At 48.9% G+C, this 25,631-nt stretch overlaps 1 protein-coding gene across 17 annotated transcripts in view; it reads right to left on the bottom strand.

The window, feature by feature from the left end:
• The window catches only part of MAPT (microtubule associated protein tau), a 52,911-nt gene extending 33,395 nt beyond the window's left edge, over window positions 1–19,516 (bottom strand). For 15 of the 17 annotated variants that reach the window (XM_042787171.1, XM_042787172.1, XM_042787168.1 and 12 more), the window contains exon 1: window positions 19,412–19,516. The gene's annotated coding sequence lies outside the window, so the exon portion shown is untranslated. Of the gene's footprint in view, window positions 1–1,983; window positions 2,075–19,411 lie in introns of all 17 variants that reach the window. The other 2 variants (XM_042787160.1, XM_042787156.1) reach the window with 1 other exon arrangement.
• Window positions 19,517–25,631: the final 6,115 nt, after the last annotated feature.

Here is a 25,631-nt window from a genome sequence, read left to right on the forward strand (position 1 = left end):
CAAACCTGCAGCCCGCCTTTTGAGAGAAGAGGCGTATTGAGCAGTCATTTTGAGCTGAGCAACAAGGCACACGAGGAGGCAAGTAAGGGGGCAAAGTTTTTGTTGCCAAGAGCAGGAGAAACAGGCTGATTTCTGGCAGCGTAGGCTCAGCCCACCAGCACCTCTGGTGTTTGCTCTGTATGTGCAACCTGGTTAGGACCCCGAGCATAAATCCAGTTTGTCCGAGAGGTGAGTTTAACCAGTGAGAGCCTGGCCATCTCCTGCCACCAAGTGCAATTGCTTTGCCATTCGCATCAGTGTTGAGATGAAATGCAGGCTGGCACGCAGCGTATTTCACTCCCAGGCTTGGAGCTGTTTTCCCAGTGATAAAGGGTTACGAACAGCGGCCCTCAAGCCTCCGACTGGTTTGAGACTTGAATATTGCCATCCCCGCTCTCAGACCAGTGTAAACTGGAGAGGAGCAGGTATTCCGATTTGCTGTAAGCGGGGTGGGCTGGAGGTGTGTGTGGATCCATCAGCAGAGCAGAGAGAGCGCAGGACGGCTCGTGGCATCCAGGCTGGCTCCAGATGTGCTTCTCCACGACCCAACCAGCTAAGCTCAACACTGAACAACCAGGAGTAACCCTCAAACATTTCCAAAAGCATTTCACAGCTGAACCGGGCCCCAGAACAGTCCCTGCAGGCTTGTGTTGTATAAAATGTTAGGGGCTAAAAGCCAAAATAGCAATTTATACTCCAAAGAGCTCAAAGCATGAAGAACCACACATCCAATAATGAAAAGCCTTAAGTGAAACGATGTAAACCTTTAACAGCCATCGACAGCACTGAAGTTTAGGTCAGGAAGTGAAAGCTATTAGTCAGCTCAAGGTCCACAAGTCATTTAAAGAGGAAAAAATTATTTTTCTTGTAGAGTTTGAAAAGGATACTGAAAGCAACATCACTCCTCTCAGAGGAGGTTACAGAGACCTGACAGTAAAGCCCATCAGCTTTGTGTGATGGTTCCCACATTGACTGCAAAACCACGCACCACCCTTTGTCCAACACCACAGAGAGCTCCGTGCCAGCCCGCAGCCAGCCTGACCTTGCTTCATTTGCAAGATGCAATGACCATAAGTCAAGGCACCAGAGCCACATCCCTGACACCATCCTGCATTCATGCCCAGGAGAACTGAGCCAGAAATGAAAGCACTGCTCTGCTTCCACTGCCTATTCTGCAAATTTATTTTCTAAATAGATTGTTAGGCTTGAAGGCATCAATAAAATGGCTTGGTCTGGTCTGTCAGCAGAAGCAAAAACTACTAGAGCACAGCTGGGGTGGCACTGTTTCGAGTAAAGCCAACTGCTCAATTCATGGCAACCTCCCACCCCAGCACCACCCACACACATGAAAACTGGTCCAAATGAAACAACTGCTGCACCCTTCCTCCAAGAGGAACTGTAACAGCAGCTACAAATACTATTTCATAAAGAGAGAAGGAGAATGGACAAGACCTATGCACACCAGGATTAAAAAAGAAAATTGTATCAATAAATGAACGAAATACATAAGAAGTCCCCAGCTAGAACACATTTAAGCCCTGTTTATAGGACATAAATCAGCCCCGGGTGTTGGAAAGAAACTTCTCCCGTAAAGCAGCATGCTTCTCCTGCCTCATGAGCCCTCTGTGCTGCACACCACAGGGCTCCACACAGCCCCATGCCCAGTCTGCAGCAGCAATTCCTGCACAGCCAGCGAACAGGCACCCCAGACGTCTTTCTGGAGCGCAGTCAGGACACATCACCAGCAGCACAAAGACACAGCAGAGCTCTCATTCTGCTGCCGCTCAGGCTCACCACCAGCAAACTGCGCACAAAGCCTCCAGCGCTCTCCGCCTGGGAAGATTTAGATCCCAAATTAAGTCGGGCAACCCAAAGTCTTAATCCTTTGGCAAAAGGTTTCTCTGCAATGAAAGGTAAATAAAACCAGGGCTGAAAACAACGTACCCTATTGAGAGCGGCCCAGTGGCGGAGGGGGAAGAAAGCAGATGCCGGGGACCACACAGCTGTGCTTCGGTGGCATTCAGCCTTGCGTAATCTGTGCCAGAAAACATCATTAGCACTATCACAAAGGAGCACGAAAACCACATTCCCGCAACCCTTCTGGTGCCAGGAGATGAGTGCTCCCACGATGCCCGTCCAAGGAAAGTGAGTCAGCAGCTGCACCCCACTCACCCGTGGGTCCAGCAACACGCAGGGCTACAACCGCGGCCCAAGGATCGACGGGACACAATCCGACAGTCACCGTTTCTGAACGGCTGCAGGATTATCCCCAATCACAGAGGAAGAGGTTGCGTCTCGATCTGTAGCAATCCAAACTGCGCAGCTCCAGGGATCACGAGCCTGGGAACTAATGGCTCGATTTACATACACACAAATCCCAAAATAAACTAGGTGTTGGCAGATCTGTTTGCGGCTGGGTGCGGGGGGTTACTAGCCACACATTGGTAAGAAAACAGAGAAAAGAGAAATTTCAGCAGAAGGTGAATGCAATGCTTTGAGAGATACTGGCTGGATTCGCACACTCTGATGCTCATCACTGGGTCCAACCGAGCGGCTCCACCTTTAACACCAGCCACAGAATGTCCAAGCAATCACCCAGCTAATTTCCAGACACAGGCAGAGTAAAGTCTCTTGGCTGTTGTGTCTTGTGCTAGGCCATAGCAGCATTCTCTTTCTCTGTTATTTAGTCAGTAAGGGCAGTAAGCACCCACTCTTGTCACTTGAAAATTCAACAAACATGAGCTATCTAAGTGTTACCTCTGAAAGGTGATCAAACACAAACAAGGTTTTAAAAAAAGCATCATTCCATCTGAATTACTTAATTAAAATGGATTGGCAAGCCCGTGAAATAACATCAGCCTGAAAGGTTGTTCATAATTCATAAGCAACTTCCTTTTTATCTCCTTTGTGCACTTCTCCCAGTACTGTTTTTCCAAGAAGCTGACAGAGGGAGGAACATGGACAGTGATCTCATTAATCGCAGGCACTGCCTAAAATGCAGTGATCTGAGAAATTACATGGAGTTTCAAGTTATCGAGTCAAGAGGCTAGAAAAACTTCCTTCAGCTTCAAAGACAGACAAATGCCTCTCAGAACAAGAGGAGGGAGTTGCAACAGAAGGAGTCTCAAAAATTCATCTCGCTCCTTTTTTTTTCCCCTCACATTTTTTCCATGTTATAGTTTAAGTGACTCCTTGGGGGCCTGGAACTTTTAACACCTTTCTCTGGTGGCAGGACACCTTCCATGCAGACGAGAGGTGGGTTTGGGTTCACAGCAGAACAGCTTTGAGGCACAGGAGCCTCATCGCAGCAAGGGCGGTCACACCGGCTTCATGCACACCCATTTGGGATCTGAAGGTTACTGACAGCAGGCAATAAACCACTCCCACACCAGCTAATGACAGATTACAAATCCGGAAAGGAGATGGGGAAAGGTGAGGGTGGTCACTGGGCAAGGAAGCCCCAAGCAATAAGATGCCACAATTCCATCCAAACAGCATCAAAAGGGAATAGAAAAGCAGGGTTCAAAGATGCAAGAGCTCAGTGAACCGTCAAATCTAACCTCTCCATAGCCAAGAGCTCTGCAAGCTAACTGCTGGGTGTCACCAGCTGGCAAAGGTCTCCAGGGCATGCTAGCAGCTAGAGAAAAACCAAGGGATACTCACATGCTGACAAGTTCCTCAGCGTTGCTGAGAATTAAACTAACAGAATTCATCATCCCAAATCAGCTTAGGCCCGGTTCAGCAGCTGCCTCCGCACAGGGTGGCAATTAGGAGACCAGATTATCCAGGCACACAACTCCAGCCCATGGCCCAAGATGGTTTCAGGAGATGAGAAATGGTTTTATCTGCATCTCTCCTCTGCCCAAATAAAAGGGCACCACAGAAGTGGTCTCTTCCAGGAACAGGAATGTGCTGGGAATCATCTGAGGGAACACACACAAGTATTTTGTGATGTAGGAATATTAACCCTAAATCTTGAATGAATTGCTACTGATAGAAGCACAAGGTGGTTTACCAAAGATATATCATTATTCCCATCTTCCTTGAAAGGGAAACAGAGGTGAAAAGGCTTGTCACAGAGCAGGCTGGGGACAAACCAGAGTGAAAACCAAGCTCCCACAGACACCACAAGCCATGTTCTCCCCGTTGCACTGCTCTCCTTCATGCAGGTCTCTCTGGAGCAGCACTTGAGTAGAGAAACCAGAGGAAGCTCCTGAGGGACACTACAGGGACATAAGGGCAGCAAGGCTCCACCACCACCTCACCTGAAACCCGAGCACCTCCGTGTCCACCTGCAGCATCTACTGCTGCTAGTTGTATCTTCCTTCCTTGACCTTCTATCCCTTCCTACCTTTCTTCTTTGTCTTTTGTCTGGCTTATCTAACCAAGTCAAAACCAACTTCTTGTTACATCACTATAGCAGCCCCTCCTGCCCCAACTTTCTCTTACAGGAGGGCATTTAAGGTCATCTGCTGCCCAGGGAGGTGTCAGCACTTCAGATCATCCTTCTCATTCCATACTACGATGCAAAGATCAGGCTGTCTCTAAATCCGCTCAGGCTGTCTCTAAATCCACTAACTTTTTCTAGATTAAATCTCTGATCAGTGGCTTACACTGCATCAAACAAGGAAGCAACAGTAGTTTTAAATCTTGCCCTGTCTATTCAGCAGGCTCTTTGTGAATAAAAGGAAGAGAAGCCTCTTTGGCAGGAATTTACTAGGCTACCTTCAGATTTCTTCCCAACCCCCTGCTAGGGTATCTTGCAGTCGTGCATTTCAGAGAACCATGAGATGGTCTCTGGGTAGATAAATTCTTCCTCCCCCAAAATCCTGCTTGCTTGGGAAGCCTTTAAGTAGTTGAACACGTAGAGCGGATCAAAGAGAAGGCAGGAGATCTTATTTACCAGCTAATTCTCTCTGACTCTTCACATCCCAGGCTCAGCCCAACCCGCTGGAAATCAGAGCATCTTCCCTGCTGCTGCAGGTTTTAAGGCGGGCTCACCAGCATTCCGGCTTGTACCAGTCATTATTCACTTAACAGAAAATGGTGAAAGCACAGTATTTCCCCTGAACTGCCTTTCAAAGGCTGCGCTGCATGCTGAGACATGGCTGAACTGCTATGCACATCAGTACAGCAAAGTCCTTGGACAGACTCACCGGTTGCTGGGAGGAGCTGCCGCCCCAGCCTGCCCGCTGCCACCAAATAGAGTCCAGCAGGGAAGGCAATACAAGTCAATGTGTTCTTAGTGTGCTACCTTCCAGCAATAGCAAAAAAAGTAATGTTTATGTGTGCCTGGACAGGGAGAGGGAAAAGAGGAAAGAAAACTTCCCCAAAATGCCACTGGAATCTTAATTCATTAAGACAGTCGATGGCACGGCAGCATTCTGCCCCGTCAAAAGCCTCCTTTACCTTGTTGGAAAATCACACCATGAGGGGAAAGAAATTGCTTTCCTGAGAGATTGCACTGCCTGAAGAAGGAAAATCAGACATCCATCCCCACTAACTGACAGCTGCCACACTCCTCTCTGTCACTCACGTGGAATGATTATAAAGGATGTTCCCAGGATAAGCAGTCGAGGAAGGTCCCTTTCACACAGTTCTCAGCAGTAAAAGGAGCCTGGCAGGGCTCATCTGGTCTGCGAACGCTTGCAATCTACCACAAGCAGGACTATTACTGTGGCCAGCAGTTTCTCATGGTTATCACAATTTTCTTCACTAATATGAGGTCAGAAACAAATTGACAGGACTTATTTCATGCTCCAATGGGTGCCACAACACATCCCAGGGCAGGGAAATGCTGAGGGATACAGGGTCACTCCCATTTCCCTGAACACAGCCAAATTGGGAGGACACTGAGCACTGTCACACCCTTCTTGGGTTCTTGGACAGAGCTCCTGAAAGGCAATTCCATCAATTGAAGAGCTGAGAAATACCCCAAAACTCACTCTTTATTAACCAGACAGACACCAAGCACCCTCAAACAAACAGGAGGGTGAAAATATGTCATGCTGGCTGACAAGACGGCGTGGAGCCGAGCTCTCAGACAGGTGCTCACCCCACCTAGCAGGCGTGCGTCGTGATCGAGCAAAGCACCAGATAAAGGTGTTTCTAGCAGGTTAATGAACAGCGACTCCTTGAAAGCAGCTCTGCTGTTCATCTTCACGCAAGCTCTCCAGCACCGTCTCCATTTTACAACCTACTGCAGCACAGCCATGTGCTGTAGGACCCAGCAGAGACGACTGCCAGCGCAAGAACCAAAGCTCTGCTAATTTCCTTTCTCCGCAGGCTTTTGTAGTGGCACACGTACAGCAGCATCCATTTGGTGCACGAGAGCCACAGGCTAGAGACATGTCTGAAAGCCGGTGTGAATGTGGAATCAAATACCAGCTCTGAGCCATCTGCAGAGGGCACACACCATAGGCACACTCTGCACTGAAGAGTTTAAGTTCAGTATTCTGCATTTAAGTGCAAAAAGAAAGGAGAGAAACCCCCCACAATACTCAGCCACCTTCCTGCCAGCCCTATTAATCTTTTCTTTATTTGCTGCAGAAAAAAAACAGCCACCTTTGCTGTGGTGCACAGAGCCAGGGCCCCTTTGGATACACAGCAGGATTAAGCCTTCCTCTGCTGGGAAGGGCCACATCCTGCACTTTTCCAAGACCCGCTGCACCCAGCTGGCTCAGTGCAAGCAGGGAGCAGGCTGCACACCAGCTTCTTTCCCCTACCTCTCTATGTCCAAAGGCAGACGATGCTGCTGTGTTTGGTACTAGGCTCAAATGATGCTGACACTGGGAAGAGATCAATGTGCAACCAGAAGCCTCCTAAATTAGGAGAATTTTATGAGAACAAAACTTCACTTACACCTGTAAATGGACTTGAAGAACTGGATACTTGCTATCACCTTCCACCTCAACCAAGCTGGTAATGTGTACATGTGGTGCAGCACCACAGGAAGGGCCCAAAATATGTGGTGAAAAACAGTAGGCACCTTGGCCTCAGAGCAGCAGAGTTTTGATTGTGTAAAGATCCAAAGAGCAAGGCCCCCACCTCAAAACTGGGAAGAGCAAGGCTGCAATTCAACAAGCCAGGCTCAGATCACACTGCTTGGTCTTTACTCCTTACACCACCACCACTGCTCAAACACCCCAGTGGGAGGTGGTTCAAAGCGCTAAACCAGCAGAACTGAACCCCTCAGTAGCAGAAGTTTGTGTGTGACAGTGGTGCTACGGGTCATCTCACCCCAGCTTTGGAGCACCAACGTAGCAGAGGGGGAAAGCCAGCACTGTGCCAGCACCAGCAGCCATTCAGCTGCACCCTGAGCCCCTTGAGGTTTTGCCTCTGGCTTGAAAAAGATACTGTCAATACACAAGGCATGTGTTTATTGCTTACTTTGATCTCAGCTGCTCCTCTTTCTTTGATTTCATAGTGCTGACAACATTTGCTGCACCCTGACAGAACAGCCTATGCAGAAGTTCTGTGAATATTCAATGCTGCCTCAGTAATGAAGATATTAAATATAAAAGATTCTTCATGCCACAGCTCTAGACTACAAATGTGAGTGATCCTCATCAGAGTAGATGCGACAGAACCAGGGAAGTGCTGTGGACACTAATATTGCAGGAGATTTTCCTCAAGGGAAGGAAAACATTCAAGGTATCTTCTTGGATTGGGCCTTCATTTCTTAAGTTATTTTGAGCTGCTTCAACACATGGCTAGAAATTAAAACGATGACAACAGCACCATCTGCTCCAGCTACTGCCACACCACCATGGCTGGCATCACTTTTGCAGCAACAGAAAGCCTGTCCTAGGGAAGAAGCCAAGTCAGGTGAGTTTTCCCAGGGAACGCTATTTTACTCCTACAGGATCCAAGTCTGCAGAGCTCCTGGCTGCAAAGATTTCCAGTGCAGAACTGGTCTACAGTGTGGTAGAGCAGCGAGGCTCCCAGTACTGTCTCAAGGAACAGGGAGGGAACAGACAGGGTATCCAGGCAGCTGGGTTATGCAGCGATGCCCACTGCCCTCAGCAGTGGTAAGAATCCCAGGGCAAGCATCTCAGACACACACGTGCAGAAACAGCCATTCCCAGCTTGCCTGAAAAAACACAGTTTACCACTGCGGTGGCACCACAGGTCTCTATGCACCCCTGTGACAAAGCATCACCGCACAGTTTGCCCGCAGTGCTTATTTCACTAAGTCATTACTTTTAGCCACTTGATACTCAAACTGGGCATCAAATACCCTTTGGCTCCATAGTGTCCAGTTCCAGCATCCCAAAGATGACTGACAGCACTGGAACGTAGCAGGATGACTTAGCAGGACGGTCTCTCTATAAATACAGGGGAAGGAAAAAGTCATACGTTCTTGACACGCTGGTTTCTTACCCAAGAAACAAACATGGCAGCTCTCACAAGCTTTTGGGGCTTTAGCAGGATTCATCCTCACCCCAGCAGTCACTATGCAACAAGACAGGGCTCAGAGAAGGTAATTTTAGTTTCTGTCTAGTTTCTGCATTATTTTTGCTTTTCATGACTAAGAGACACTTCAGATGAGGTCAAAAGTCAGAGTGTGTTTCCTGAATGTCTTTTTTTAAGGCCAAAAGACTCAAACAATAGGACATTCGTCAAGCATTTCTGCTACACTTAGATCTCCCTTGTCATGTTATTGCACAACAGCAGAAAACACACTGTTCCCTCCAAATGTTCACAACAGTATTTATTAAAAACTCAAAGCAGCGTTTTTTAATAAACCTGTATCAGAAGGGGCAGTAAGAAGATAAATGCAGAAAAAAAGAATCCTAATCTGGAGGAGCTCAAGAAAAAAAAATAAAAAAAAACATCAGCAGAAGAGCACAGCCTAAGGATAAGCCCATGGCTCATCTCCTGAGAGAGGGCAGGGCCTGGGCCAGGAATGATGGGGAAATGGGTGGGCAGAGTTGCTGCCCCAGTCCCAGGGGGTGGCTGAACCGACTGCTCATGGGCTGCCACCACTCAGTCAAGGATGCTGGTGCCTGTTTTAGCTCCCAGTTTCACACACCATGCTATGAACAGCAAGCGAGAGGTGCAGTGGGAGACGGTAGTGTCTCCTGATGCCCAGCACAAGTTAACAGAATTTGAGAGCCAGAGCTCTTGCTTCCCAACTGAAGCTGCATTTGGACCTTTATTTTTCATAACAAGGGAGCACAGTTTGAACTATGCTGAGGCACAGGACAAACAATGATTTTTAAGTAAGAATGAACAGCAAATAAAAATCTTTATACACAAAACATCCCTACTGAGCACTCGGATGTCTCCCTCCAGCTGGTCTTCACCCAGTTTGGGTCACTCGGGATGACAATCAGGTAGCAATTTGTCTTGCCTTGATTCTAGTTTTATCGAGCCAGTGAGCAGATTTGCAACAAAAGCAGATGCAGGCAGCATGAATAGTGGCAATCCACACGGGAACCCAGACCATAAATTCAGCCAAATGGTTGTAAAACCATTACTTCCCCTCCCAACCCAAAGGCTAAAGGAGGACCAAGTTTAAAAGAAAAATGAGAATCCATGTGCATTTCATCCTCCCCAGGAACTAGCTGGAAGCCCAGCTGGTGCTCATCTTCCTTTCCATAGGGATGAAGAGTGGAAATTGCCCGACTTTAAGACTGCCCTAAGTCTAGGAATTTAGGCTCAATCTTTCCCAGTACATTTGTTAAAAATAAATGAGGTACAATCAGTCTCCTCAGGGATTTTTATCCCCTTTCGGCTCTAAATGCAGCTCTGCTGTCACACATATGATATGTATAAAAGGACAGCCTGCTTCAGAGCCTTACTTCTTGCTTAAAATAATATTGCTCCTGGTCTCAGGTTACAGGAGATCCATTCATGTTCAGTAAGGTCACGGGTGCTCTCCAAGTCACTAATACAAAGGCTGGAATAAATAGGGTTGTTGGTATTTCAGTAGTGTTTCTTTTTATTGCAGTGCATGAATCGAGACAGACTATTTGAAGAGGCTCTGACCACACCTAGAGCCACAGCGCTTTGTCATTCCATATCGAGGGAGGCAGAGAGCAGCCAGTGGGAGACACTGGCTTCTGTTCTCACCCTGACATCAGGCAGCAGGAAAGCAAACCCCACCACAGCCCAATAGCTTTACCCATCTTCCAGAACTGCCCATTTCCACAGATGGGAAGCGTTCAGGGCACTTCTCTCTGCAGTCTACAGGACTTCAGTGCCCACCGATCCTTACTCAGTTCCAAAACTCATTTTACACATGCTGATCTCCTTTCAGCATCACCCAGGTATGCCCAGCACCCTCTTGCTAACAAGGACTTTCTAACATTTCACCCAGGCCATTTCAAGCTATTTTGCCACAAGCATCGATATGATGCTTTTCATCTGCACACGAACACAGATACAACCATGGTATAGGAATCTGCCGTTTAAGAACTTAAGCATCAAGAGGCTCTGGGATGTTGATAGAGCAAACAAACCCATGGAGTCAAAACGCCCCCCATAAAGGGAGTACATGAGCAACAGTAACTAATGAAACATGCTTTAGAGCTGAGCACAGACCTCAGGCAGCCGTGACAATAAACCCTATTATTATTAGACACAATAAAAGCAGTGACATATTTGAGAGATTAAGCATTAATAAGTGTCTTCACATTAAGCAGCATTCATTACTCTCCTCCCATCTTGCCTGGAAGAACCTGGGAGAAGGGAGGAGCTGGCAAGGTAATTCAGCTAATGCTAAAATAGGGGAGAGGCAAAATTCATGCAAAGTAGGCTACAAAACCATAAAATAAGAATGCACTGATGACAGCTTGGCAGTGCTGCAGAAGAGAGATTCCCGGTGCTGGAAGCCCAGTACACCCTGCGGTCAGCTGGGCTCCATCTTGCTCTCAACAAGTCCAGTTGCTGAGCTCTTGCCCAAGGCAAGGGCCAGGTAAGCACTGGCTGCCTCGGTGAAGAGGGTCCCGCTGCACCGCAGCAGAACATGGATCTGCTGAGCAAGATTTAAAATGGAAAGGAAAGAGGTGAGGAACAGGGAAGTTTGATGAGAAAGGGAAGGAGACAAGACAGCATGCCCATGTGTGCACATAGTGCTTGGATTTGGCAGATGCCCAAGATGCACACACTGCTCGTGGAGACCCAAACCTGGGATCAGTGCAGTAGACTCCTTTCTCCAGTTCACAGCTGCCATTTTTCCAGATCAATCATCCACCATTGCAATCCCTGCAAGTTTCTTCTTCGCAAGCCTCAGAGTCACTCCTTTTGTCACAGGACAGGTCCAATACCCTCATTTTAGTCCCATCCTTTCTGAATCTGTTCTCTTGCTTACTGATGGGCAGTGACTACAAGCAACACTGCAGGTCAAGCATCAGATCTTTAACTGGACATTTTACCTGCTTTTCTTTTTGTACCCAACAGTAACATTTATTATTTCTGCTCATATATGCCTGCCAGGCTCTCCATTATTACACCAGAAGATGCCAAGGGAAAAGCATGCAGTTTTCTGTCCAATTTGGAGATGTCCATTGTTAAAAGCCAATTTTACAAATCCCTCCAGCTAGCTCCAGGGCAGCATCATTTGTCATGCTGATGAGGCAGTAGGTAAAACCACATATAAAGAAGTAACTTCAGAGGGCAGAATTTGCTTAGGGTAAAGTCTGCCCTTTAATTCAAAGTAAGTAGGAACTGAAAATGAACCACAAAAGGCAATTGTGACTTCAGATGAAATCCCAGCTTTGGGCTCACTAACACCACAAGCTACAGCTACCAGTAGAGAGCACATGAAGCTCTACCTCTGTAACACAACCACACAGTCCAGCTCCATCACAAGTCTTGCCTTAAGCCACAGAGGTAATTCAGTCCCAGCAGCTTTTACCCCATCACATCCAGGATCTGCAGTGGGAGGGTAATAAAATACTCAGCACCTGCATGGAGCTAGTCAGCACTTTGTACAAGGTGGGTCAGCAGTAGCAAAGGAACATGAGCCACGTTTACAAATCTTACGTTTCATTTACTTCTGACCATACCAAAGTGAAGCACACTTTCAGATAAAAGTTGCATTTTTATACAGAGGCTCTTCTTGGCAGCCTGCACTGACACACAACTCAGAGTTCACAAAAGGCTAGAGCTACAAACCAACCTCCAGGAAGCTCATCCTGGTGGATTACCCCCTTCTCTTGGGACAGTCTCTCCCAGCACACCCTTCCGTCATAGCTGTGTCCTCAATCTAAACACACAACCTACACACTCACCTTGAGCCCTGCAAGCCAGGACAGGAATATTTTGTCACCTGTAAGCCCAGTGCAAGCAAGTTTTCATCCTGGACACACAGTTCTGACATTGTCGTGCAGATGTGCTGCTGACCGCCGCTCCCAAAGCCCTCCCACTACCACACCTCTGGTCATCGAGGTCCAACAGCCCCTTCCCAGGGCAAGGACAAGACGGTATGCCCTCAGTTAGCTTTACTCCATCTCTTTGGGCCCCTTCCTGTCTCCGTTCCACTCGCATCTTGCTGAATCTCAGCTTGATGAGAGCTCACACAATCCCTGCACTCATCACCCCTGGAGAATAATGCCCTCCACCCCCTACCAAAGACTCCCCCTGCTACCTGGGCATACGAAGCCACAGCAGCCAGCCAAGAAAAACACTGTTTGCCCATCACTTTGCCTCTCATCTTGGCTGTGACAGTCTGGTTCTGCCCTCAACTAAACTGAGAACGTGTGCAGCTGGCCAGATGTGTTCCCTGCACCAGGAAGCTCACATAAAGTGACATTCAAGAGAAAGACGGAGCAGAGCTGCTTGTAAGCAAGACACACACACCCTCATGGTAGGACCAAGCCAATATACCCAGGATCTAAGTCAAGCTTTGATCAAATAAAAGACAATAGGTTTCTTCAACAGGGAAGAATTTCACCACTCTTAACACTCCCCTACTACTCCAATTTCAACTTCAAAAGGGCATCCCAGAAAACACTTCTTTCCAATGTATGGAAGACAATTGATTTATCTCTAAAACAGATCTCCAGGCCAGCACAAACATGCATGATGCTGAGCTGGACACGTTCAAGGATTATGGGAGAGGCTTGTTTAGATTTTTTTGAGCCCTTTACAAACACATCAAGAATTTCATTCTGCAGCAAGTGACTTGACACACTGATGAAATCCATCTGAAATTACATCAGGCACTTCCAGGCAGACAGCCTGGGACAGGAGCTGATGGGGAGTCATAAAGTGAAATGTTGGTAAGTGGCAGAAAGCCCAGCAACTCTGTACCACAGGGCATTCGAAGTCATACACGCGCTATTCAAAACCATGAATACGAGCAGTTTCATCACCTCTCTTTAAGTGCTGAAGTTTTTCCACGAATAGTAGAGTTTAGTACAGCCCTTCTTCCTATGGACTTGTATAACCTGTCCCTTAAGACTACACCTCATCCCTCAGTAACTCCCATCAGCCTTCGTCCTTCCCATGGGCCACAGAGCATCACCACAGACAGCCGAGCCACAGCTCACTTGGAGCACACACACACCACCCAGCCGAACAGGACAGCTCAGGGACAAATCCACCTGCCTTCCCAGGGCATTAATGGTGCAATCCCACCAACCACTCTGAAGAAATTCAGGAAGAGTACAGAGAGAGGGCACAGACACAAAGATGGACAGACACCGATACCGGACCTGCTCTAGGAAGAGAGGTCAGAGCAGGTACAGTGGGGAGGCTGCAAAGATGGAAATAATTAGCCCAACTGCAGCGATAATCCTTTTAGCTTAACAGAAGGTATCCCCTGGTGCTCCCTTTCCTTGGATATTTAAAGAAAAGACTGAAAACAGGAGCCACACCACATGTAATGACTGCTTTTACTAATCGGACTGCTTGGAAGTGAAAGGGAAAAAATCAGTGGATTGATTTCTGAGGAGCATGAAGGGCTCATTAGACTTGCAAAGAAAAATCCACTCAAGTCTAAAGGCACAGATACAACTCCTCCAGACTCCAGCGTAAACTGCATATGCTTTCTACAGGCACTCTAAAAAACCAGCCCACAACCAGCAGATTTCAGTGTGAAACAAAGCTCCAACTCACAGATGGAGAAGATCCATCCTGCTGCAAGAAGATTCCGAGATTCATTCAGTCCCTCACAGCAGAGCTGTGCCCACCTTAAAAACCACACAAGGGTTGCCTAAAGGGCCAAAATTCTCTGCTATATCCACCACATCCTGGGGTGATCTGCAAAGACAGCTTGGGATCGAGGGTTGTCCATGCTAAAAAGCCAAGCAGGAGCAATGCTGCACAGAGCAGACACTCCACCACTTGTGCATCTCCACAGCACAGTGATCCAAATTGAGGGCTGCACCTCTGGCAAGGTTGAGCCTGCCTGATGCTCTGCAAGGTTTTGGCAAAGCTGCCAATCACCAAAGAGCCCACTGACCCCTGCCCAGGATCACTCGCCCCAATTCTCTTCCTAGGACTGGTTTGAGATGAGTGGGAACATCTCCACATGGCTCTGCAAGGATTATCAATCCAGCTCAAGTTACTTCTGCAATTACCTCCTTTCTTTTCTGTCTACAAAGGTAGGCAGAGCCCTGACGGCAACCCATGCATTACAGCACTGCCTGCTTTAATGATGAGCACCCCCAACTACAAGGACATGCCCTTGGGGTGCACCCCAGACACCATGCCAGCCCACCTCCAGACCGTAAACACCACAGTTAAGCAAGCAAAACTCCTGAGGTAGAAAGCAGAGATTACACTGGATGGGCAGAAAAACCTAGAAAGCCAGCCGAGCTCTGATGTGACTGCAGCACTACTGAGAGATCCCCTGAGAGCTGTTGTCCTTCTCCCAAGACATCAGCTGGTGCTTCCCGGAACAGAGGCTGGGAATAGCCAAGATGCTGAGTCTGGAGTTCCCCTTCCACCTGGCTACGGGGCAGGCACACAAAGGAAACAATCATCTCTGATTTTAACAGTCTCGGCTGTTCTAAGACAGCTAGAGAGGTCCATTTTGCTTTTGCAAGGAAAGGCTCGCAGTGCTTTTTCACAGACTACACAGGCATGCAGACCTCAGAGCAAGCCATATACTCAAGAAAGAACAACACATGACCCTGTTGTTCAGGGGCTGGTTGCTTTACCTCCATGCAGAGCCACAATCCACCTAAACCTGTGCCATTTTCCAGCAGCTCCAGAGACCGCCTCTGACATGCACACATCCTCCAAGCATCACCTGGATGACGGACCCACAAATCTGTCACAAGTTCAGGGCACTTTACAACAAGATTCCAACTCTCACAGTCCAGCCCCACATCTACGTACAGCCAGCACACAGCCTAGGAAGCAATAAGCCAACCTACTAGCCAACTGACCTCATCAACCAGCAGGCTAAGCAAACTGGGAAATACTGGGAGCTGCGTGGAAGCCAGCGCCCTCATTCTTTATTGACCAATTCATCAAGTGTCAGACCACTGCTACAGCTAACTTAGCAGCACGCCCTCAAAAGATGCAGAGACAACCACCCAGCCTCATCAGTACATTGGACTGGCAAAATAAGTTTATTCTGCTCAAGCCAAACTCAAACCTGTACCTTTCTTCCAGCTTTTGATTAACATTCCTATTGGGAAAAAAGGGAACGGCCACCCTCAGCAGTTCCTCTCAGACACTGCTTCTTGATCCAATTTTCAACGCTTCGCACATCAAAAGGGATTTGTCTGAAAGCCTGGACATGGACACACCCCAGCACCTCAAACAGCAACGCCAAATCCCCGTACAGGCAAAGCAGTTACAGCTGTGTTCCTGTAAGTGTCAGGACAATTTGTTAGTCCCATGCTGATGGACAGAGGCTTTCAGAAGGAACAGCAGAGACACCATCTCAAAAGCATTTTCAACATGGCTTTCCCCAGCCATTTCTAAGAGCCCCATGATGCTGCAAAACCCAACTTCCAAATGAGGATATAAACGTCATCAAGGAGCAATTTGCTCTACTCGCAGCTACTACACAGTAAAATCCACTCAGCTATGCCCCAGAAAATATGCAAGGATCAAGGTGGTACCCAAACACTTCCAAATCCCATAGCTGGCAAAACCCTGAAAAAAGACAATAAAGCAGAGAAATGTGAAAGACAGAAGATTAAGACACTCACCTTCCAGGCATGCTACAAGTGTCCCTGACTAGGTACACCAGGCTCAGCCTCATAGTGAAAAGAGCAGTTGCAGTGTCACATTTCCCTCATTTTTGTCCTATGAGGACTGTTCTCCTGCCCAGGGGAGCAGACTTCCCCATGGCTTTCAGGAAGGAAATGAGAAAGCTGCAGCACTATTTGTTCAGGACAGACAAATATGTTTACTTGGTCCAGTTGGGTCCTGCTGAAACCTTAGTTTACTAAGCACAGAAGGAATTGAACAGTTTGAATGAAATGGGAAGAAAGAGGCTGGAAGCAGAGGGCAGCAAGGCAATCCAGAGGAACCAGTGCACGGCGAGGAAGACTAAATTAGAAGCCTGACCTGCCAATACCTAACACAGTAGTTGAAAAAGGCAAGTAATTACAGAGGGAGAGACACAAGACCCATACTACTGGACTTGTCACCTGAAGGGACTGGACCCATCTCCTCTCCATGGGAGCTCCCCACAGGGCACACAGAGGTCCCATCACTCCCATCCTCATCTCCACTAACGAAAGATAAATGTCTGTATCTTATCTGTGATGCCACTTGCCCCTTCCAGAATAGCTAACAGCCTTGCTCTCCCAGGCAGAGACCACAACATCTTGACATGACTCACGTTCATGTCGACGGGACTTTTGCAACAGGTTCACCCAAAAGCTGCAGATCAACAGCAAGCTATCCTCTTTTAGAGAGAAAGAGAATCTTTGTTTACGGGCTTGAAGCGATGATAACCATCCTTCACTCTTTCACTCATTGGAACTGATAGAGCTGGTTTAGTTCAAGTTTCTCAAGGGTCAATTTCTGGCCATCTTGCTGTGCAAGATGAAGACAGACCCACAGCACTGAACACCTCCATGCACACACTAATGGCCTAACAACCTTTTAAACCAAACAGCTCACCAGGTGCTTCATTTTAAGCTCTATGTATTCAAGTCTCAACTGTCCCAAGATCCTCTCAGGTTGCAAATCAAGTCTTATGGAGGATGGAGACACGAGCAACCAACCTGTGGCAGCACATTTCCCCAGAACAGAAGAGCTAGGTCTCAAAAAACAGACCCCACTTGCATCTTAATGCCAAAACCCTGAACACATGCCTTCATTTCCAAGGGCATTCAGCAGCATGACGTACCTCTGCCAACACTGGGGGATGGCACAGGGAAGTATGCCACAGCCACACACCTCCTTCCAAACACCATTTCTCTGTCTAGAGCAAGAATGAGAAAATGCAATACTTTTATCAGGTGTCGGCCTGGAAAACCTCTATGCACTACAGGTCAGCCAGCACCTTGCTTTTCTCCTTAAGGTGCACACCTCAGGTGAAAAACAAGCATTTTGCATATCAAGAGGAACAAAGCATAACTGGGTTAGACTGATTCTCATTTCTAGAGAGAATGAGATTTTAATTTTCCTTCTCTCAAAAGCAGACTGTAAATGCCCAACTGAGACCTGTTTTCACTGAACACCTTGAGAAAAAAATGCAAAAAATTAAACTGCACAAGGAAAACCATCAAACACTCCAAATCTGAGATATTGGCAGCAAAGGCAAAAACCCTTCATTGGATGCAAGAGGGCAGCGATTGCACGACAGAACAAATTAATGATTCTTAGTAGTGAATTTTGTTCCACTCATTCAGACACACATTAGACATCTGCTCAGATCCATGCAGATAAACGTAGGGCAGCTCAGGAATACGCTGCATACAAATTGCTGAAGTGACAGCTTAGCTCATCTCAGCTGCTCTTTCCAGCAAGCCCGTTTCTAAGCAAGACCATCCTCTCGCTGCAAATGGAGCTGCACCTCGTGTGGTGGTACCACCAGCAAATGGAAGGAGAAACTCCCTTTAAAGTGATGGCAGCTGCCCTCTGCGAACGAACAACAGGATTGCATTTCTAGGTGTTAAAAAAAAAAAAAAATACATCTCCCCTAACCAAATCCTCCCCTGTGCTAACACAGTAGAGAGGGATGCAGGCAGAAATCTCCATCCTTCACCTGAAATAAGCTGTTTCTACTCTTTATGGGTTTAACTGCTCCAAGCCAGGAGGGCAGGTGTGCCACATAGCATGCCTGGAAACACCTGGCAGGAAAACTTCCCTTTCCACATCTGTGAAGTTAGACTTAAAACAAAGAAATACCCAGTAGCTAAAGGAAAAAAAGGCAAACCCCAGAAAGGGGGCCAGTCCCACACCCCGCCTGGTGTGATTTTAGGACAAGAAAGAACAGGCAGCATGGAAAGGGACTAAAGAAAGGGACAAGGGGGCAATTTTGGCACAATATGGGGACACCAGCAAGGTGCGAGGCACATCCAGGGATGGCCAACACCACCAGTTACACCAAGTAGCACCACGCCAGCCCCAAACCCACAGGGCTCATCACCAGCATCCCCAGCCCAACTGGAAAACACACGGTGTTCAACAGCACGGGAACCCACCTTGGGTGACCGCGCTGTTAATGCTAAATATTGGGATCCCTTGGCCGGGTATCTGGGGGATGCAACAAAGCAAGGCAACTCCGGGGCACCGTGACCTCAATAACGCTCGCCACCCCCCAAATTTCAGTCTGGGTGTGGACAGCTCCGTTTTCTGAAGCGCCTTTTCCTCATGGTTTTCTGTTATCGATCGATTTATCTTGTTTAATTACAGCTGCCCCCCGCCTCTCCCCTCCCCGAAGGCGGCTGCAGAAGATGGCACCGCGCCGGGGCGGGAAGGCGCTGCCCGCCCCTCCTGCCGCAGCCCCGCCGGCACAACCCCCGGCCCCACCTGCCGCAGGGAACGGGGCAAAAAAAAAAAAAAAAAAACGGGGAAAAGGGAGAGAAAGAGAAAATAAAATAAAATTTAAAAAAAAAAAAAACGCTCCCTTCCCGCCCTCCCCACCGGCCACCCCGCCCCGCCGCGCACCTGCAGCCGGGCGGCAGCGCTGCCGCAGGGGCCGCCCCTCGCACTGCTGCAGCGAGCGGGCTGCCCCGCGGGCGAACCAGCGCCGGGGGTGACGCGCCCCTCCGCGGCGATTTTTTTGGGGCTGAAATGGTTGGGTTTGGATTGATTTTCTTTTATCCACCCGCACCCCCCCCCCCCTCCCTCCTCCTCCTCCTCCTCCTCTCCACCCATTTCACGCTGTCGGCGTGGGGACAGCGAAGCGCAACGCCGGTAGAGCTTGGTGAGGGGGGGGGGGGGGGGGGTCCGGCCGTGCAACACCCCCTCCCACACGGCGCTGTCCCGGAGGCCCGGGCCCTACCTGCCGCTGCACGGGTGTCCGCACCGGAGCCGGGCGGCGAGTGACAGCGGCGGCGCGGGCGGGGCGGGGCGGGGGGCGCGCGCGAGCTCCGGAACCTTCGCCGAGCCGGCGGGGGGGGGGGGGGGGGGGGGGGGGGGGGAAGACGGCACAGCGGCAAAGCGCATGCGCGGCGCATCTCCTCACACACCACCCCCCCCTCCCCTTTTCCACCTCCCTCCCCGGGAGCTGGGCGCATGCGCAGCGGGAGGGCGGGGCCGCCGCCGTCTTTTGTCTGCGGGAAGCAGGGGGGGAGGCGGCCCCACCCGACAGGGGGCGCTCGCGCGCTGCCCCCCCCCCCCCCCCCCCCCCCCCCCCCCCCCTTCCTCTCCAACCGCCGCCTCTCTCCGCCCCCGGCGCCATTTTGTACTGGGCGCTGAGAGGGGAGTTCGGGGGGTTCTGTGTACTCAACACCCCGCTCCACCTCGCCTGGCACGGCCTGGGGGTGATGGGAGACAACGCCTCTTCCCAGCCCTGCCTCCCGTTTTCTGCACGGCCTGCGTTTAGCCAGGCATCCTGCACGGGCTCCTGCTCCGGGGGCTGGACTCGCCTCAGGTTCAACTGTGCTGTCAGCCACTGTCCTCGATATCCAAGGAGATGAAAACACTTAACAGCTTGATAGCTGCTAACAGCATCCCTTTACCTTCCTCACCAGCCTCTGGCAGGAGCTACAGCATGCAACCATCCAGGTTTTATTTCATCCGTTTGTAAGCTCCGCACTAACAGGGAAAGCAGCCATCTACTCAAGGCAGGGAGCTCTGCAGCCATTGTCCTTCAACTACAGGTGCAACAGGTAGGCACTTAGGACTTAACATCGTACATGGAGGAACACTGGTGGACAGCTTTAATTAGCACCTGGTTCAGCAGACACCTGCAGGAAGGAGTCAACAGGTGACATGTTAATCACTCTGTGGCATTGGGGTTCCCTCACCATGCAATACAGGGCCCGCAACCCAGCCTGAAGCACTGAAAAATGGAGGGAGAGTTTGAAAAAACAAGTCATGCTTCCAAAAGATCCCTCTCCACCTTGCCTGCTTCATCTGGAAAAGCAATGAGATGCTCTGGCTCAGCTCAGGAGCATTATGGACACCGTGGAGATCCCTCAATGGACTTACTGCCTTGTCTTACAGGCTTATTATCGCTGGTAATTGGATTTAGTGGAGAAACTGCAGGAGGGATCTTCTGTCAGACAGGCTCCAGGTTTCAGTTTTTCTTGAGAAACATTCAGGTGCAAATCAAGGGCAAACGTCCAGTCTAAGAACAGGCTTCTGGCAGAGGTTGTGAAGGGGAAAGCTCAACAGGGGAAAAAAGAGAAACAGCTATGGAACTTGAAGCACCAGAGATTTTTAAAAGCAGACTGGGTTGGGAATGGTCCATCATGGTTTGGAATAAAGGTCAATGGATCATCAAAGCCCTTCTCTTACTACAGTATCAATAACTGCAGAAGCACAAAGTACAGTTGTGTGAGGGGGAAAAATCTGGATTTATGAACATGCAGCGCTAGGAGATGGGTTTTTCAAGTCAATAGAAACAGGTGAGACATCAAAAACCAGGGGAATGGCTCTTTTCTACCCATTTTTAAAGTGGCTAAAAAGTACCCACTATAAATTAGTTGGAGAATTTTCCCAGGGTTGACACATTTTCTCTCAAAAAAACACCACTGCTTTGGGAGTGGTAGAATAAATACTACAGTGTACAAGAGGATCCATCCTTGTGAGACAAGGAACATGCTGAATCTGAACTTAAGAGTGCAAACAGCTAGAGTCCAATTCTGGAACAGCAGCTCTTCCTACCGGCGGTACAGATGTACCAGGAACGCAGGACTGAGTGCATGTCAGCTGAGCATCCTCCAACAGGACTGTTTCTTCATCTATAAAGGACAAAACCAAAAGGGGCTCCTCACCCTCATTTCTTAACAGAGTACTTGGGATAATGACACCTAGCTTTCTGAAGTCATCTCAGCCAAAGCTCAGCTTTGCCTGCCTGAGTCCTCACCAGGCACCAAGTCCCTTTGGGATCAAAGAAATCGTGGGCTGGGAAGCATCATTAGCCAGTCGCAGCTGATGTTCAGGCACATCCACTCTTACCACATTCTGGATTTAGAAGATCTGTTGGCAAAGGCTGGTCAGGAATTAAATGTATCACCTGACGGACCACAGTACTACCAGCCTCAAGTAAAACAGCAGTGATTCCCCATAATCAGTCCTCCAGGGCTGCGATCGCACAAGCAAGCACCTTCCTGTCCTGGCCCAGGGCACAGCCACAGAAACCTGGTGGAACAGTACTTGAATTTAAAATGCTAAGAGCATCATAAGCAGTCCTGTCTAGAAAAAACACAATGAGCAAAGACCCAACATCTTGCTGTTTAATTCCATCTGTGTTCAGAGAAATAAAAGTGCATGGATATTCTTGGTAAACAAGATTACTGCAAAGAATCAAATCTACACCCAGCTTCTCTTCCTCACCAACACCCTGTACAACCAAAACCATGGACTGAACGTCTACGTCAGAGGCATAGCAACTGGGGGAAGACTTCCTTCCTTGTTCAGGTGCCCTCACTCCCCACACCTTAACATATCTCTAGTTTGCTGCAGATCCATCCCTTTGGTGCAAAACCCCACCGTGCAGCTGAGACACTTGTTCTGTACAACATCTCGGGTACAGCAGCCCTCTGCCTCCGCTCCCTGCACCAGCAGGCACATGCTGCTTTGCACTGGATGGGCGCAGGATGCTGCTGCCGCAATACTGAGATGTTACAGGAACTGCTGGAGTAGTCTGAGTCCTGAAGTGCAGCTGAGTGCTCCAAGCCCCAAGTGGAATGAGCTCATGGTAATCAACAGATCTTGCACCAGCTAAGAGGAACTGCAGAGAAACACGCTGCAGGCACATTTCTTACCTGTACACACAGCAAGCTGACAGCCAATGTAAACTTTAATTACTGCACAGAGCTCTCCTGGCCACTTTATGTTCATAGGGTGGTTTTGTTTATAGGAAGAAGGATCTGCGAATTTATCCTACCATTCTAACTTTGTCCAGGCTCTTTCTTCCCCTCTGTTCTTTTTGGCCCATACTGCTGCTAAGTGGAAACAAGACACTATTTTTAACTTCAAATTATAAAGGAAACCTTTAGGGAGGAAAGCATTAAGCCTTCATCTTCCATACCCATTTCTTCATCCAGAAAACGAGGCCCATTTTCCTCAGAAGTGCATTTTGTAACCTGTTTCACAACTGCATCAAGGTCTTCCCCGGCAGGTGCTACAGAAGGTGGGATGCAATTTCTCAGATCTCACCTGCAGTGGGCATTGACCTGCAGAACTGCAACTGTGTTGTGAATTCTGGGTTATAGTGGTTTTAAGTCTGATGTCTCCAGGGCCTCATCTGTCCACAAGCTGCTTCATTTAAGTCACTTAATTCAGATTACGGATGGCTTTTGCAAAACCATAATGATCCTAGCTGAAATAAATACTCCAATTCTGCACTAGCGTAATCCCATTACAGCACTGCTCAGATCCCTTTTGCAACCTGGCCCTAGAAGCTCACCTTAAAAAAGGAAATGGGCTAATTGCTTTCAAAATGGTTTCCAGCAAGAAGACAGGATTGATCTTTCTGAAACAATTTCAGATGCCCTTGCATGCTGACAGACCAGAGGATGACTGTTCCTAAATAAGAAAACCCCAGGCAGGCACAGCCCCCAGACTTGCTTCCCAGGGCATGGCCGCTAATGCAGACACGGCATCCAACCAGGGAGCCAGCTGGCTTTTGTAAGCTCGCCATGCTTTGAAGCCTCTCCATGGAGATCGCAGCAGGGAACTGGGCGTTACAGGAGCTGTTTTTCCCAGCCATGCTTGTACACCCTTAGTAACAGCGGGCACTACCCAGGCCTTCGCTGAGCAGACCAGAACAAGACTTGTGCAAACCTTCCCCAGCAGCTCTGACTCTGCATGTAACTTTGCAGCTCGAGGGGGGATTAGAGCTCAGCTGGCTCCTTTCCTCACAAGTTGAAACCAAATGCACGTATTTGCAATTCAGACACGGTTCTCTCCAACTGAAGTCAGCTTACGTTTCATTTTCACAGGCCGTCAGAGCATCGTACACCCCTCTAACCCCCCGCCAAGGCCAGCGGGACTGCAAAGATGTAAATCAGAGACAGAAACACCCTCGGTGTTAGGACAGCGCAGGCAGCAAGCGGGCCGTGACTCAGCAGAAAGAGCTAGCCAGCAAGGTCCTCACCTCTCAGCAGCACAGAGCATGGGAAAAACAAATTCACCACTTTCCCTCTGATCACTTCAGCAAACGGAGAGACCTGACAATTGTGAGGTGCTTGGACCATCTCCTACGCTTCCCTCTTGCCCCCACCCCAGATGGGAAAAGATTGTTTCTTTTTCTTTGCAGTTGAACAGTGTGAAAAGTATGCAGAGCCCAACACCTGCAAGAGAAGATATAAGACCCAATACCCCTAAGTATTTTTGTTTTTTAATTAATCATTATTCCATTTATAAATCGCTTGTTACAAGAGGCTTTCCAGATCATTTCAACACTGTGTCTCTGTAAGAGGCAGAGTTGACTCATTAGGGAGTTACAGGATGCATTCACTTACATGACCTTGTGGGAATTATTAGGTTCCTGGCTTCACATCACATAAAGTCAAGACTCACTTGGCTTTGGTATCACAGAAGGGCAGTGAGTGCTTGCAGAGAATCCAGGATCCCTTTAGGTCTGCATGCTCAGAGTAACAGCCCCAGTAGCTCCTCTCCCTCGAGCACAAACCTGGGGTGTTTACAGCCTCTACCCAGATGCCAGCAGCAGCTTGCAGGGCTGAAGCCTGATCGCTGCTCCTGGCATTAGCTGTCCCCTTCACTGACAAACTTCAGAGATGCCAGCACCCAGAAGGGACTTTATTCCTGGAGGAGAGCAGCCACCGTGGCTCTGCCAGTTCTGCAGAGACAGAGAACGTTGCTCTGGGGTGAAACAGCCTTCTTGGCCAAACCCACTGTGTCTGCAGGCTGAAGCCCTAAACGGCTCCTGCTTACCCCAGGCAGAGTCTGCTGGTGGCCATCTGCAGATTGCCTGTCCGTGAAGTCTTTCCTGTTCTTGCCACAGGATGGCACTCACAGGGGAGCAGAGAGAGGTGTAGGCACCAGCGCAGTCTTTAATCCTTGAGTTTATGTCAGGGCAAGAGTTCAACCCTACTCTAAAGTAAGGTAGAGGGTTGCGTTATGCAGTACCACTAACAGGGTTTGCGGTGAAGTTACATGCACACAAATCCAGAGTCACCAGGAGCCTCCAGCCTGCGGGTTGCCAGGGGGACGCACCAGCTGGAGCACTGCTGGGCTCTTGGCCCAATTCATCACCACAGGCACCCCCAGTTCCCCCGCTGGGGCTGCCCAGCCCGGGCTCCTGGTAGCGTCCGCCCAGGTTTCTGAGGGGTTTTGAGAACCATCTGCTGTTATCAGCTCACATTACAGCATCGAGCATCACCTTCATCGCCTCCAGCACTGCTCCCCCGCTCTCCCATCAGCCCAGGAAGAATCAAGCTTAACGCATCTTCTCTAGATTAAAACACCAACAGATATAAGATCACCTCAGATTGATCACTACTTTGCACGAAAGGACTCTGGACTCTCTGCAGGCACTTCTGGAAAAGTACAAAGAGCAAACAAGCCACTACGTTAAGCAGAGATGGGATTTCAGCTTCCCAGACAAGGCAAGTCCTGAAGTTAAGCCGAAATTCTTACAGGACCTGGTGGAAGTAACAGCAAAGGCTCCGAGGTTTGTACCTGTTGATAGAGACATGAGGTGCCACCAGACACCACAGCAGCCCATTTTGAGGGGTTCACTTTTAAGTGTAACAGCACGTTTTTAACTGCACCTTTCTTCTAAGACCAGAGAAGGGTTTTATGAAGCCTCTTCTCATGAATAAAACCAATCTTAAGTAGAAGGGCTAGAAATGCAAAAGGCAACTTGTCGCCCTTCTAATAAGAGATTTTCCAGCTGGCTAACACAGCAAAATATACTAAAAAACCCTCTTAACATGCTACATTTCCCTTTTTTAGCCCCTAACTCCCATCTCTCCTCAAAGCACACCCCCATCTCCCCAGGGGCTCTCGCAGCCGGTGTTACACAGACCCCAAAGCCCCCTCAGCCTGGCACCGTGCTGCGCGCAGGGGGGTCTGGCTTAGCTAAG

The sequence above is a fragment of the Tyto alba genome, unplaced genomic scaffold, assembly GCF_018691265.1.
Source record: "Tyto alba isolate M040663 unplaced genomic scaffold, T.alba_DEE_v4.0 Super-Scaffold_12, whole genome shotgun sequence".
Taxonomy (NCBI): Eukaryota; Metazoa; Chordata; class Aves; order Strigiformes; family Tytonidae; genus Tyto; species Tyto alba.